The sequence below is a fragment of the Coregonus lavaretus genome (assembly GCF_964263955.1).
Source record: "Coregonus lavaretus genome assembly, chromosome: 39".
Taxonomy (NCBI): domain Eukaryota; kingdom Metazoa; phylum Chordata; class Actinopteri; order Salmoniformes; family Salmonidae; genus Coregonus; species Coregonus lavaretus.
In genome coordinates, this window is record NC_140026.1 from 12,177,933 (window position 1) to 12,192,837 (window position 14,905).

At 42.6% G+C, this 14,905-nt stretch overlaps 1 long non-coding RNA gene across 1 annotated transcript; it reads right to left on the reverse strand.

Annotated features, from left to right (window-relative positions):
* Positions 1-27: 27 nt before the first annotated feature.
* Positions 28-10,547, reverse strand: LOC311112834. Its single transcript, XR_014610912.1, has 3 exons — positions 10,458-10,547; positions 6,852-6,945; positions 28-614 (listed from the first exon to the last, which is right to left on the reverse strand). It is a non-coding gene; the product is annotated as an uncharacterized lncRNA (long non-coding RNA).
* Between the last annotated feature and the right edge of the window lie 4,358 nt (positions 10,548-14,905).

Consider the following 14,905-nt stretch of genomic DNA (forward strand, 5'->3'; position numbering starts at 1 on the left):
ATGCATGCGGTGGTAGTCAACTGTATATTTAACTTTCTAGAATATAATTTTGAGCATGTATGACATTTGCATGGTTTGTATTTTATAGCCTAATGTTTATCTAGATTTAGTAGCGGTGTGTAGGTACTAAAATATAGCTTAGAAATGGGTGTGTTGTAGTCTAAGATCCAGCCCAAATACATTGCAGATGCCTGCCGGATCTCACAACACTTAGCTGTTTAACATATCAGCTAATCATATGATATAGCGATCTGATGCCTATCACTTGCTCACATAGGCTTGGCTCTGAGAAACATACAGTTGGAGTGAATGGAACCGACTCAATTGTATTTTATGCTTTAATAAAAACGTGAGAATAGTTTACACATATACATTGGACAATCACATCATTGTTTTTACAACGTACCAGTATAGCAGCATATATTTAATACTGTTGATTTTCTATATGAAAAAATACAGCTTTATTTTACAAAATGTATCTGTTTTTGTTTTCCTGGGAGGGGGGGGGACATAATTCATGGTTTACAATTATGAAATAATTACACAAAATTCCCTTTGAAATCTTCTTTCACGTTGAATGGACTTAAAAATGAAAATATCCTGTTTTTCTTTTCCTGTAAAGTTGAGAAAATGAAGGAGACTATTAGACAATTTTTTGTCATTCTCAAAACTTTTCTTTCTGGCTTGAGATTTTAAATGTAGAACACATTTCCATTCGTCCCGTAGTTATAAACTACTCGGTGCCTGCCTGTTTTGCTCTGACTGTTGGGGTTTGAAAAAGCCCAGTTGGCCATTCTCCCAGTGAGCCAGTCGGATAAACGGAGTGACACAATCACAATGGATGGATAGCCCTGCAGCGTGGCTCATTGCCAAGTGGTTTTCTGGGGAGTCCAGTCAGAAGTGAGAGAGAGGCTTTCTCATTCAGTTATATCTGTCAACCTTGAGTTTTACAGTACATTGGAATTAACTCAACTGAGTTCCCAAAACAGACTCAACTGAGTTTTTACATGGAAAAAGAGCTGAAAAAGAGAATTCAAGAATCCACATGTCAGGAAAAATTCCTGACAATCTTTATCTACACTGTGTGTACAATTATTAGGCAAGTTGTATGTTTGAGGATTAATTTTATAATATGCCATTTAGCAGATGCTTTTATCCAATGCGACTTAAAGTCATGCGTGCATCTTTTTTTTTTTTGTGTATGGGTGGTCCCGGGGATCGAACCCACTACCTTGGCGTTACAAGCGCCGTGCTCTACCAGCTGAGCTACAGAGGACCACATTTTATTACTGAACAACTACAGTGCTCTCGGTCAATCCAAAATGTTAATAAACCTCAAACCTGAATATTTAAGAAAGTAAAAGTGAGGTTTTGGCTTTCTTTGGAGAATATCTACAGTGGGGAAAAAAAGTATTTAGTCAGCCACCAATTGTGCAAGTTCTCCCACTTAAAAAGATGAGAGAGGCCTGTAATTTTCATCATAGGTACACGTCAACTATGACAGACAAATTGAGAGAAAAGAAATCCAGAAAATCACATTGTAGGATTTTTTATGAATTTATTTGCAAATTATGATGGAAAATAAGTATTTGGTCACCTACAAACAAGGTAGATTTCTGGCTCTCACAGACCTGTAACTTCTTCTTTAAGAGGCTCCTCTGTCCTCCACTCGTTACCTATATTAATGGCACTTGTTATCAGTAAAAAAGACACCTGTCCACAACCTCAAACAGTCACACTCCAAACTCCACTATGGCCAAGACCAAAGAGCTGTCAAAGTACACCAGAAACAAAATTGTAGACCTGCACCAGGCTGGGAAGACTGAATCTGCAATGGGTAAGCAGCTTGGTTTGAAGAAATCAACTGTGGGAGAAATTATTAGGAAATGGAAGACATACAAGACCACTGATAATCTCCCTCGATCTGGGGCTCCACGCAAGATCTCACCCCGTGGGGTCAAAATGATCACAAGAACGGTGAGCAAAAATCCCAGAACCACACGGGGGGACCTAGTGAATGACCTGCAGAGAGCTGGGACCAAAGTAACAAAGCCTACCATCAGTAACACACTATGCCGCCAGGGACTCAAATCCTGCAGTGCCAGACGTGTCCCCCTGCTTAAGCCAGTACATGTCCAGGCCCGTCTGAAGTTTGCTAGAGTGCATTTGGATGATCCAGAAGAGGATTGGGAGAATGTCATATGGTCAGATGAAACCAAAATAGAACTTTTTGGTAAAAACTCAACTCGTCGTGTTTGGAGGACAAAGAATGCTGAGTTGCATCCAAAGAACACCATACCTACTGTGAAGCATGGGGGTGGAAACATCATGCTTTGGGGCTGTTTTTCTGCAAAGGGACCAGGACGACTGATCCGTGTAAAGGAACGAATGAATTGGGCCATGTATCGTGAGATTTTGAGTGAAAACCTCCTTCCATCAGCAAGGGCATTGAAGATGAAACGTGGCTGGGTCTTTCAGCATGACAATGATCCCAAACACACCGCCCGGGCAACGAAGGAGTGGCTTCGTAAGAAGCATTTCAAGGTCCTGGAGTGGCCTAGCCAGTCTCCAGATCTCAACCCCATAGAAAATCTTTGGAGGGAGTTGAAAGTCCGTGTTGCCCAGCGACAGCCCCAAAACATCACTGCTCTAGAGGAGATCTGCATGGAGGAATGGGCCAAAATACCAGCAACAGTGTGTGAAAACCTTGTGAAGACTTACAGAAAACGTTTGACCTGTGTCATTGCCAACAAAGGGTATATGTGGTCCTCTGTAGCTCAGCTGGTAGAGCACGGCGCTTGTAACGCCAAGGTAGTGGGTTCGATCCCCGGGACCACCCATACACAAAAATGTATGCACGCATGACTGTAAGTCGCTTTGGATAAAAGCGTCTGCTAAATGGCATATTATTATTATTATTTATTATAACAAAGTATTGAGAAACTTTTGTTATTGACCAAATACTTATTTTCCACCATAATTTGCAAATAAATTCATTAAAAATCCTACAATGTGATTTTCTGGATTTTTTTTTCTCATTTTGTCTGTCATAGTTGACGTGTACCTATGATGAAAATTACAGGCCTCTCTCATCTTTTTAAGTGGGAGAACTTGCACAATTGGTGGCTGACTAAATACTTTTTTCCCCCACTGTATGTGTGCACAATTATTGGGCAACTATTAGTGTGCACAATTATTATGCAACTAAATGAAAAACGAAAAGTTCCCCATCTCACTTGTTTATTTTCATCTGTTAAAGTGAGAATAATAAACAAACAACTCAAAATTTACAAATAAACATTTCAGACATTTCAACAACTACAAGAAATCAGTGACCAATATAGCCACCCTTCTTTTCAATAACAGTCATAAGCCTTTCATCCATGGAGTCTGTCAGTTCCTTGATCTGTTGACAATCAACTTTTTGTGCATCAGCAACCACAGCCTCCCAGACACTGGTCAGAGAGGGGTACTGTTTTCCTTCACCGTAAATCCACCGTTTAAGAAGGGACCACAAGTTCTCAATAGGGTTTAGGTCAGGCGAGGAAGGGGGTCATGTCATTATTCTTTCATCTTTAAGGCCTTTACTGGCTAGCCACGTGGTCCTCTGTAGCTCAGCTGGTAGAGCACGGCGCTTGTAACGCCAAGGTAGTGGGTTCGATCCCCGGGACCACCCATACACAAAAAAAAGTATGCACACGTGACTGTAAGTCGCTTTGGATAAAAGCGTCTGCTAAATGGCATATTATTATTATTTACTTAGATGCATGCGATGGAGCAATGTCCTGCATAAAAATAATGGTCTTCTTGAAAGATGTAGACTTTTTCCTGTACCACTGCTTGAAGAAAGTGTCTTCTAAAAACTGCCAGTAGGTTTGGGAGTTGAGTTTGAGTCCATCTTCAACCCGAAAAGGTCCAACTAGCTCATCTTTAATAATACCAGCCCATACCAGTACCCCACCTCCACCTTACTGGCGTCTGAGTCGAAGTGGAGCTCCATGCCCGTTACTGATCCAGCCACAGGCCCATCCATCTGGTCTGTCAAGAGTCACTCTCATCTCATCAGTCCATAAAACCTTTGAAAAATCTGTCTTCAGATATTTCTTGGCCCAGTCTTGACGTTTCAACTTATGTGTCTTGTTCAGTGGTGGTCGAGTTTCAGCCTTCCTTACCTTGGCCATGTCTCTGAGCACTGAACACCTTGTACTTCTGGGCACTCCAGGATGGTTGCAGTTCTGGAATATGACAGCACTGGAGGATAATGGGTTCCTGGTAGCTTCACGTTTGATTCTTCTCAAATCTTTGGCAGTTAATTTGCGTCTTCTTTTCTCAACACGGTTCTTGCGACCCTGTTGACTATTTGCAACAAAACGTTTGATGGTTCTGTGATCACGCCCCAATATCTTAGCAATTTCAAGAGTGCTGCATCCCTCTGAAATACTTTTTACAATTTTTGACTTTTCAGAGTCAGTTAAATCTTTTTTTTGGCCCATTTTGCCTGAGGAAAAGAAGCTGCCTAATAATTATACACACCTTGATATAGGGTGTTGCTCTCCTTAGGCCACACCCTCCCTCATTACACGAATACACATCACCTGACATGCTTAAATCCAATAAGCATTCCAGTTTATACAGCTTGGAGTTGGGAAATATGCATAATAATGATGATATGGTCAAAATACTGACTTGCCAAATAATTGTGCACACAGTGTATATTGTCAGTCAGATGAGGAAAGCTTTCTGTATTAGAGTGGTGCAGTCAGTCAGATACTATACATGTTCTCATTCGGAAAGTATACAGTACATTCGGAAAGTATTCAGACCACTTGATTTTTTCCACATTTTGTTTCGTTACAGCCTTATTCTAAAATTGATTAAATAGTTTTTCCCCCTCATCAATCTACACACAATACCCAATAATGACAAAGCAAAAACAGGTTTTTAGAAATATTTGCATATGTATTAATAATAAAAAACGGAAAAATACAAGCTTGGCACATCTGTATTTGGGGAGTTTCTCCCATTCTTCTCTGCATATCCTCTCAAGCTCTGTCAGGTTGGTTGGGGAGCGTCGCTGCACAGCTATTTTCAGGTCTCTTCAGAGATGTTCGATCGGGTTCAAGTCTGGAATCTGGCTGGGCCACTCAAGGACATTCAGAGACTTGTCCCAAAGCCACTCCTTCATTGTCTTGGCTGTGTGCTTAGGGTCGTTGTCCTGTTGGGTATGTTAACCTTCGGAGCAGGTTTTCATCAAGGATCTCTCTGTACTCTGCTTCGTTCATCTTTCCCTTGATCCTGACTTGTCTCCTAGTCCCTGCCACTGAAAAACATACCCACAGCATGATGCTGCCACCACCATGCTTCACTGTAGGGATGGTGCCAGGTTTCCTCCAGAAGTGACGCTTGGCATTCAGGCCAAAGTGTTCAATCTTGGTTTCATCAGACCAGAGAATCTTGTTTCTCATGGTCTGAGAGTCCTTTAGGTGTCTTTTGGCAAACCTCAAGCGGGCTGTCATGTGCCTTTTACTGAATACTTATGTAAATAAAGTATTTATGTTTATTATTATTATGAAATTTGCAAAAATGTCTTACAACCTTTTTTCTCTTTGTCATTATATGGTATTGTGTGTAGATTGATGAGGAAATGTTTGTATTTAATCCATTTTAGAATAAGGCTGTACCGTAACAAAATGTGGAAAAAGGGAAGGGGTCTGAATACTTTCCGAATGCACTGTATGTGCCCAGTTAGTACTGAACCTCTCTACCCACACCTTGGCCCAACTACAACAGACAGAGAGCTGAGCTGAGCTGAGCTGAGCTGAGAGACAGACCTGGGTTCAAATACTACTTGAAACCCTTTCAAATACTTTGAGTGTCTGCTCTAGCCTGCCAAGAGTGCCAGATGGGCGGGTTTGCAGTTTTGGGACTATTCTATTGGTCGATTAAGCCAGGCAAGCTCAATCAAGCACTGCCGGTAAAGTATTTGAAATGATGTCAAATAGTGTTTGAGCCTAGGTCTGGTGAGAGTGCTCCTCTCCCCCACTCACATTACAGAGATATTGTATAGTAGTGCACTTTGTATTGCTGTACTAGGGTTTGCCTCAAATGATGGCACAGACACAAACTAGGCCTGATTCAGGACAAGGGGAAGAGAGGAGAGATAATTATTTCCTAGGAGCATTATTCATGTAATGCTTTGTCATTCCTGACTAGGGATGGTCCTGACATATTTTGTTCTGTGTGTGGTCTGGTAGTACAGAGTGGTCTGGTAGTACAGAGTGGTCTAGTAGTACAGAGTGGTCTGGTAGTATAGAGTGGTCTGGTAGTACAGAGTGGTCTAGTAGTACAGAGTGGTCTAGTAGTACAGAGTGGTCTAGTAGTACAGAGTGGTCTGGTAGTACAGAGTGGTCTGGTAGTACAGAGTGGTCTAGTAGTACAGAGTGGTCTAGTAGTACAGAGTGGTCTGGTAGTACAGAGTGGTCTGGTAGTACAGAGTGGTCTAGTAGTACAGAGTGGTCTGGTAGTACAGAGTGGTCTAGTAGTACAGAGTGGTCTAGTAGTACAGAGTGGTCTGGTAGTACAGAGTGGTTTGGTAGTACAGAGTGGTCTAGTAGTACAGAGTGGTCTAGTAGTACAGAGTGGTCTATTAGTACAGAGTGGTCTATTAGTACAGAGTGGTCTGGTAGTACATATGTTTCTACAGTAACTAAGTACAGTAATGTGTGTGAACATGCAGTGTTGATTGTGTGAGTCTGAGACAGGATTTGTGTGTATTTGTGAGGATGTTCTTATGTTTGTAAAGTGTGTGTATACCTGTGTGTGTGTGTGTGTGTGTGTGTGTGGTTTGTCACCTAGAGCAGTCGTGCCCGCTCCACCCTGGACTGCAGTGACACCTGTTAGGCCTGATGCACCTCCCACCGTTCAGACAGGACGACGAGCACACCGCTGTGAAAACGCACACACACGGTCAATACATCTGTAAACCCTTCATTCAGCACACGTATATATACAGTACCAGTCAAACGTTTGGACACACCTACTCATTCAAGGGTTTTTCTTTATTTTTACAATGTTTTACATTGTAGAATAATAGTGAAGACATCAAAACGATGAAATAACACATATGGAATCATGTAGTAACCAAAAAAGTGTTAAACAAATCAAAATATATTTTATATTTGAGATTCTTCAAAGTATCCACCCTTTGCCTTGATGACAGCTTTGCACACTCTTGGCATTCTCTCAACCAGCTTCATGAGGAATGCTTTTCCAACAGTCTTGAAGGAGTTCCCACAAATGCTGAGCACTTGTTGGCTGCTTTTCCTTCACTCTGCGGTCCAACTCATCCCAAACCATCTCAATTGGGTTGAGGTCGGGTGATTGTGGAGGCCAGGTCATCTGATGCAGCACTCCATCACTCTCCTTCTTGGTCAAATAGCCCTTACACAGCCTGGAGGTGTGTTGGTTCATTGTCCTGTTGAAAAACAAATGATAGTCCCACTAAGTGCAAACCAGATGGGATTGCGTATTGCCTTGAATTCTAAATAAATCACTGACAGTGTCACCAGCAAAGCACCACCACACCATCACAACTCCTCCTCCATGCTTCATGGTGGGAACCACACGTGGTGATCATCCATTCACCTACTCTGCATCTCACAAAGACACGGCAGTTGTAACCAAAAATCTCAAATTTGGACTCATCAGACCAAAGGACAGATTTCCACCGGTCTAATATAAATTGCTCGTGTTTCTTGGCCCAAGCAAGTCTCTTCTTCTTATTGGTGTCCTTTAGCAGTGGTTTCTTTGCAGCAATTCGACCATGAAGGCCTGATTCACGCAGTCTCCTCTGAACAGTTGATGTTGAGATGTGTCTGTTACTCTGTGAAGCATTCATTTGGGCTGCAATATGAATTGCAGTTAACTCGAATGAACTTATCCTCTGCAGCAGAGGTAACTCTGGGTCATCCTTTCCTGTGGCGGTCCTCATGAGAGCCAGTTTCATCATAGCAATTGATGGCTTTTGCGACTGCACTTGAAGAAACTTTCAAAGTTCTTGAAATGTTCCGGATTGACTGACCTTCATGTCTTAAAGTAATGATGGACTGTCGTTTCTCTTTGCTTATTTGAGCCATAATATGGACTTGGTCTTTTACCAAATAGGGCTATCTTCTGTATACCACCCATACCTTGTCACAACACAACTGATTGGCTCAAATGCATTAAGAAGGAAAGACATTCCACAAATTAACTTTTAACAAGGCACACCTGTAAATTGAAATGCATTCCAGGTGACTGCCTCATGAAGCTGGTTGAGAGAATGCCAAGAGTGTGCAAAGCTGTCATCAAGGCAAAGGGTGGCTACTTTGAAGAATCTCAAATCTCAAATATATTTTGATTTGTTTAACACTTTTTTGGTTACTACATGATTCCATATGTGTTATTTCACAGTTTTGATGTCTTCACTATTATTCTACAATGTAGAAAATAGTACAAATAAAGAAAAACCCTGGAATGAGTAGGTGTGTCCAAACCTTTGACTGGTACTGTATACACACACACACACACACACACACACACACACACACACACACACACACACACACACACACACACACACACACACACACACACACACACACACACTCACTCACTCACTCAGGTCTATCAGCTTTGCATGCACCTGACCAAGGAACTATCATAAGGCTGAGGTAGTTATTGCCTTTGACCAGGAGCGCAACTTTGGTTTTAGAAGTGGGGCGGACATAATTATATATTTTTTATCCAGTCGGATAAACACTCCAAAGAGCCTACCCGACCGCTCAGAGGCGTCTGCATGGTCCTAAAGCACACCGCTGCCTCGTTTTGTATCACATTCCAATGATAAAACTGGGGGGGACAAAAATGCATTTTCAGAATGTGGGGGGGACATGCCCCCGTCCCCCCGTCCCCCGTCCCCAGTGAAAGTTGCGCCCCTGCCTATGACTGAATGAGTAACAAGGAGAAGGAGTGGACACACACCCACACTTTCAGTAAGGGTCAACATTAGAATCTCATCTACAAGACTTCCTCATAATAATAGACGTTTCCTGGTAGAACCCTTGGAAATGCGGTCTTCCCTCTGGGCAGAATAACATGTGCTCACCCTTTTTCTAGGTACACTAACAAAACAGGGTTTTCCACATCCACGTTCTCCTGAAATGCATGCAAACATTTATTTAAAACAGAAAGAGGACATGATCAAAGATTGAACGGAAAAGGAGAAGAGAGGTATTAGTGGCTTTGTTTCAGTATTACCGCATCAACAAATTATGTCATCATTCCTGAGAAAACCAAAGCAAACTGACATACTGTACAGTAGACATTATGTTGTCGCCACTCACTGACAAGGCCTTTCTAACTGCCCTTCTGGGATTAATAAAGTTGTATGGAATTGAATTGAATAGTAAGCCTAACAATCTGAGAGGTAGTCCCTGTCTATACGAAAGGGTCATGTTTCTGTCCATGCTTCTACGATGATAGTAGTGTTTGCCTTGGACCCTGTTTAAGAGAAATGCCTGTCACGGCAAGCGCTCGGTTGTCACAGACGCGCATTACTACGGCAACAGAATCACACAGAATGGATGGATAAGTACCTCGGATCATTCATTCATTCTCTCCCTGATGTCATCAACACTTAAAATTCCTGCTTCACTCCTGTGTTGTCATATCAGTCTGACAAATCATTACCAGCCTAGAACACAATAATACATTTATTCTAAGCAGCTACAAGGTCTCCATCCTAACTATGAGTTATGGAAAAAAAACTCCTATTACTTCTTTTAAGAAAAACTGTTTTAAGAAAACTCAGTTATTTCAGACTCAACTGGAGTCACATCTGGTAACTGAGGTATTTTTGGGACAGCTCAAAGTAAGATAACTTCCTAAAATATCTGCAGCTTAATTATATTGTAACATTTTTTTATTTCAAAAGCTTAGTTTCATGCTTTTTGCTTCACTGCTTTTATCAGTGACAGCCTGGTGAGGTCCCTATCTCCCATCTCCCTAGAGGCCACAAGATAATATTTTGCTTACAAAAGTCATATTAAACATTCCTCACAAGCTAAGGCCCCTACTGTAGGTAAGTATGCTGTTATTGTAGTCACAAAGTGGAAACTCTCTCAGGAGGGAATAAATTAGGGATACAGCTATGTCTCACATCACTGAGCTCCTCACACACACACTCACACTCACTGAACCACACACACACTGAGACAGACGCACACACACACACACACACACACACACACACACACACACACACACACACACACACACACACACACACACACACACACACACACACACACACACCACTGTGAAACAAACACAAACGCACACACACACTCCTCACAGACACACTGAGACAACACATACACACACACCACTGTGACACACTCTCACACACACACACTTACCAGTGTGACAGCGTGTCCCAGTCCAGCCCGTGGGACACTCACACTGGTAGGGCGCCGCGCACCGCCCGCCGTTCAGACACGGCAGGATGCAGATCGCTGTGATTTGATTGGAGGAGAGACATAAACATAAACTGGAAGCCATCATCACATGATGAGTCATCAACAATTATGTGTTTCACCTCACTGACTAAACCTCTGGGGTCATTCAATACAGGCAAGCTGTGTGTGTTGTGGGTAGGAAGCAGTGTTAAAATAGCAGCTTTCTCTCTGGCTACGTCCAACATGGCACCCTAATTCCCTATATAGTGTACTACTCTGCTGTGTACAGTGCATTCGGAAAGTATTCAGACCCCTTCCCTTTTTCCACATTTTGTTACGTTACAGCCTTATTCTAAAATGGATGACATAAAAACATTTCCTCATCAATCTACACACAAAACGCCATAATGACAAAGCAAAAACACCTTTTTAGAAATGTTAGCAAATTTCATAAAAAACGAAAAACAGAAATACCTTTTTTACATACAGTACCAGTCAAAAGTTTGGACACACCTACTCATTCAAGGGTTTTTCTTTATTTTAAATATTTTCTACATTGTAGAATAATAGTGAAGACATCAAAACTATGAAATAACACGTATGGAATCATGTAGTACCCCAAAAAGTGTTAAACAAATCAAAATATATTTTATATTTGAGATTCTTCAAAGTAGCCACCCTTTGTGTTGATGACGGCTTTGCACAATCTTGGCATTCTCTCAACCAGCTTCACCTGGAATGGTTTTCCAACAGTCTTGAAGGAGTTCTCACATATGCTGAGCACTTGTTGGCTGCTTTTCCTTCACTCTGTGGTCCAACTCATCCCAAACCATCTCAATTTGGTTGAGGTTGGGGGATTGTGGAGGCCAGGTAATCTGATGCAGGACTCCATCACTCTCCTTCTTGGTAAAATATCCCTTACATCGCCTGGAGGTGTGTTGGGTCATTTTCCTGTTGAAAAACAAATGATAGTCCCACTAAGCCCAAACCAGACGGGATGGCGTATCGCTGCAGAATGCTGTGGTACCATGCTGATTAAGTGTGCCTTGAATTCTAAATAAATCACAGACAGTGTCACCAGCAAAGCACCCCCACACCATAACACCTCCTCCTCCATGCTTCACAGTGGAAACTACACATGCAGGGATCATCCGTTCACCCACACCGCGTCTCACAAAGACACGGCGGTTGGAACCAAAAATCTCCAATTTGGACTCCAGACCAAAGGACAAATTTCCACCGGTCTAATGTCCATTGCTCGTGTTTCTTGGCCCAAGCAGGTCTCCTCTTCTTATTGGTATCCTTTAGTAGTGGTTTCTTTGCCACAATAATTCAACCATGAAGGCCTGATTCACAGTCCCCTCTGAACAGTTGATGTTGAGATGTGTCTGTGACTTGAACTCTGTGAAGCATTTATTTGGGATGAAATTTGTGAGGCTGGTAACTCTAATGAACTTATCCTCTGCAGCAGAGGTAACTCTGGGTCTTCCATTCCTGTTGTGGTCCTCATGAGAGCCAGTTTCATCATAGCGCTTGATGGTTTTTGCGACTACACTTGAAGAAATGTTCAAAGTTCGTGAAATTTACCGTATTCACTGGCCTTCATGTCTTAAAGTAATGATGGACTGTCGTTTCTCTTTGCTTATTTGAGCTGTTCTTGCCATAATATGGACTTGGTCTTTTACCAAATAGGGATATCTTCCGTATAAAAATCAAGCCATGAGGTCGAAGGAATTGTCCGTAGAGCTCCGAGACAGGATTGTGTTGAGGCACAGATCTGGGGAAGGGTACCAAAACATTTCTGCAGCATTGAAGGTCCTCAAGAACACAGTGGCCTCCATCATTCTTAAAAGGAAGAAGTTTGGAACCACCAAGACGCTTCCTAGAGCTGGCCGCCCGGCCAAACTGAGCAATTGGGGGAGAAGGGCCTTGGTCAGGGAGGTGACCAAGAACCCGATGGTCACTCTGACAGAGCTCTAGAGTTCCTCTGTGGAGATGGGAGAACCTTCCAGAAGGACAACCATCTCTGCAGAACTCCACCAATCAGGCCTTTATGGTAGAGTTGCCAGACGGAAGCCACTCCTCATTAAAAGGCACATGACAGCCCACTTGGAGTTTGCCAAAAGGCACCTAAAGGACTCTCAGATCATGAGAAAAAAGATTATCTGGTCTGATGAAACCAAGATTGAACTCTTTGGCCTGAATGCCAAGCTTCACGTCTGGAGGAAACCTGGCACCATCCATACGGTGAAGCATGGTGGTGGCAACGTCATGCTGTGGGGATGTTTCTGCAGCAGGGACTGGGAGACTAGTTAGGATAGAGGGAAAGATGAACGGCGCAAAGTACAGAGAGATCCTTGATGAAAACCTGCTCCAGAGCGTTCAGGACCTCAGACTGGGGCTCCCCATCCAACCTGACAGAGCTTGAGATGATCTGCAGGGAAGAATTTGAGAAACTCCCAAATACAGGTGTGCCAAGCTTGTAGCGTCATACCCAAGAAGACTCGAGGCTGTAATCAATGACACACAATCAAAGGTGCTTCAACAAAGTACTGAGTAAAGTGTCTGAATACTTATGTAAATGTTATTTTTCAGTTATGTATTTTAATACATTTGTACAAAAAAAATAAAACCTGTTTTTGCTTTTTCATTATGGGGTCATTGTGTGTAGATTGATTAGGGGGAAAAAAAATTCATCAATTTGAGAATAAGGCTATAACGTAACAACGTGAAAAAAGTCAAATGGTCTGAATACTTTCCGAATGCACTGTATACAGTGAGGGGAAAAAAGTATTTGATCCCCTGCTGATTTTGTACGTTTGCCCACTGACAAAGACATGATCAGTCTATAATTTTAATGGTAGGTTTATTTGATTTGCATTTTAATGAGGGAAATAAGTATTTGACCCCTCTGCAAAACATGACTTAGTACTTGGTGGCAAAACCATTGTTGGCAATCACAGAGGTCAGACATTTCTTGTAGTTGGCCACCAGGTTTGCACACATCTCAGGAGGGATTTTGTCCCACTCCTCTTTGCAGATCTTCTCCAAGTCATTAAGGTTTCGAGCCTGACGTTTGGCAACTCGAACCTTCAGCTCCCTCCACAGAGTTTCTATGGGATTAAGGTCTGGAGACTGGCTAGGCCACTCCAGGATCTTAATGTGCTTCTTCTTGAGCCACTCCTTTGTTGCCTTGGCCGTGTGTTTTGGGTCATTGTCATGCTGGAATACCCATCCACGACCCATTTTCAATGCCCTGGCTGATGGAAGGAGGTTCTCACCCATGATTTGATGGTACATGGCCCCGTCCATCGTCCCTTTGATGCGGTGAAGTTGTCCTGTCCCCTTAGCAGAAAAACACCCCCAAAGCATAATGTTTCCACCTCCATGTTTGACGGTGGGGATGGTGTTCTTGGGGTCATAGGCAACATTCCTCCTCCTCCAAACACGGCGAGTTGAGTTGATGCCAAAGAGCTCAATTTTGGACTCATCTGACCACAACACTTTCACCCAGTTCTCCTCTGAATCATTCAGATGTTCATTGGCAAACTTCAGACGGGCCTGTATATGTGCTTTCTTGAGCAGGGGGACCTTGCGGGCGCTGCAGGATTTCAGTCCTTCACGGCGTAGTGTGTTACCAATTGTTTTCTTGGTGACTATGGTCCCAGCTGCCTTGAGATCATTGACAAGATCCTCCCGTGTAGTTCTGGGCTGATTCCTCACCGTTCTCATGATCATTGCAACTCCACGAGGTGAGATCTTGCATGGAGCCCCAGGCCGAGGGAGATTGACAGGTCTTTTGTGTTTCTTCCATTTGCGAATAATCGTACCAACTGTTGTCACCTTCTCACCAAGCTGCTTGGCGATGGTCTTGTAGCCCATTCCAGCCTTGTGTAGGTCTACAATTCCCTGACATCCTTGGAGAGCTCTTTGGTCTTGGCCATGGTGGAGAGTTTGGAATCTGATTGGTTGATTGCTTCTGTGGACAGGTATCTTTTATACAGGTAACAAGCTGAGATTAGGAGCACTCCCTTTAAGAGTGTGCTCCTAATCTCAGCTCGTTACCTGTATGAAAGACACCTGGGAGCCAGAAATCTTTCTGATTGAAAAGGGGTCATATACTTATTTCCCTCATTAAAATGCAAATCAATTTAGAACATTTTTGACATGTATTTTTCTGGATTTTTGTTGTTGTTATTCTGTCTCTCACTGTTCAAATAAACCTACCATTAAAATTATAGACTGATCATTTCTTTGTCAGTGGGCAAACGTACAAAATCAGCAGGGGATCAAATACTTTTTTCCCTCACTGTATATAGTGAATTACTTTTCACCACAGCCCAATCAGGTAGTGCTCTCTCTACTGTGTGAATATGGTGCCATTTCAGACTCAACCTCTCTCACTGGGG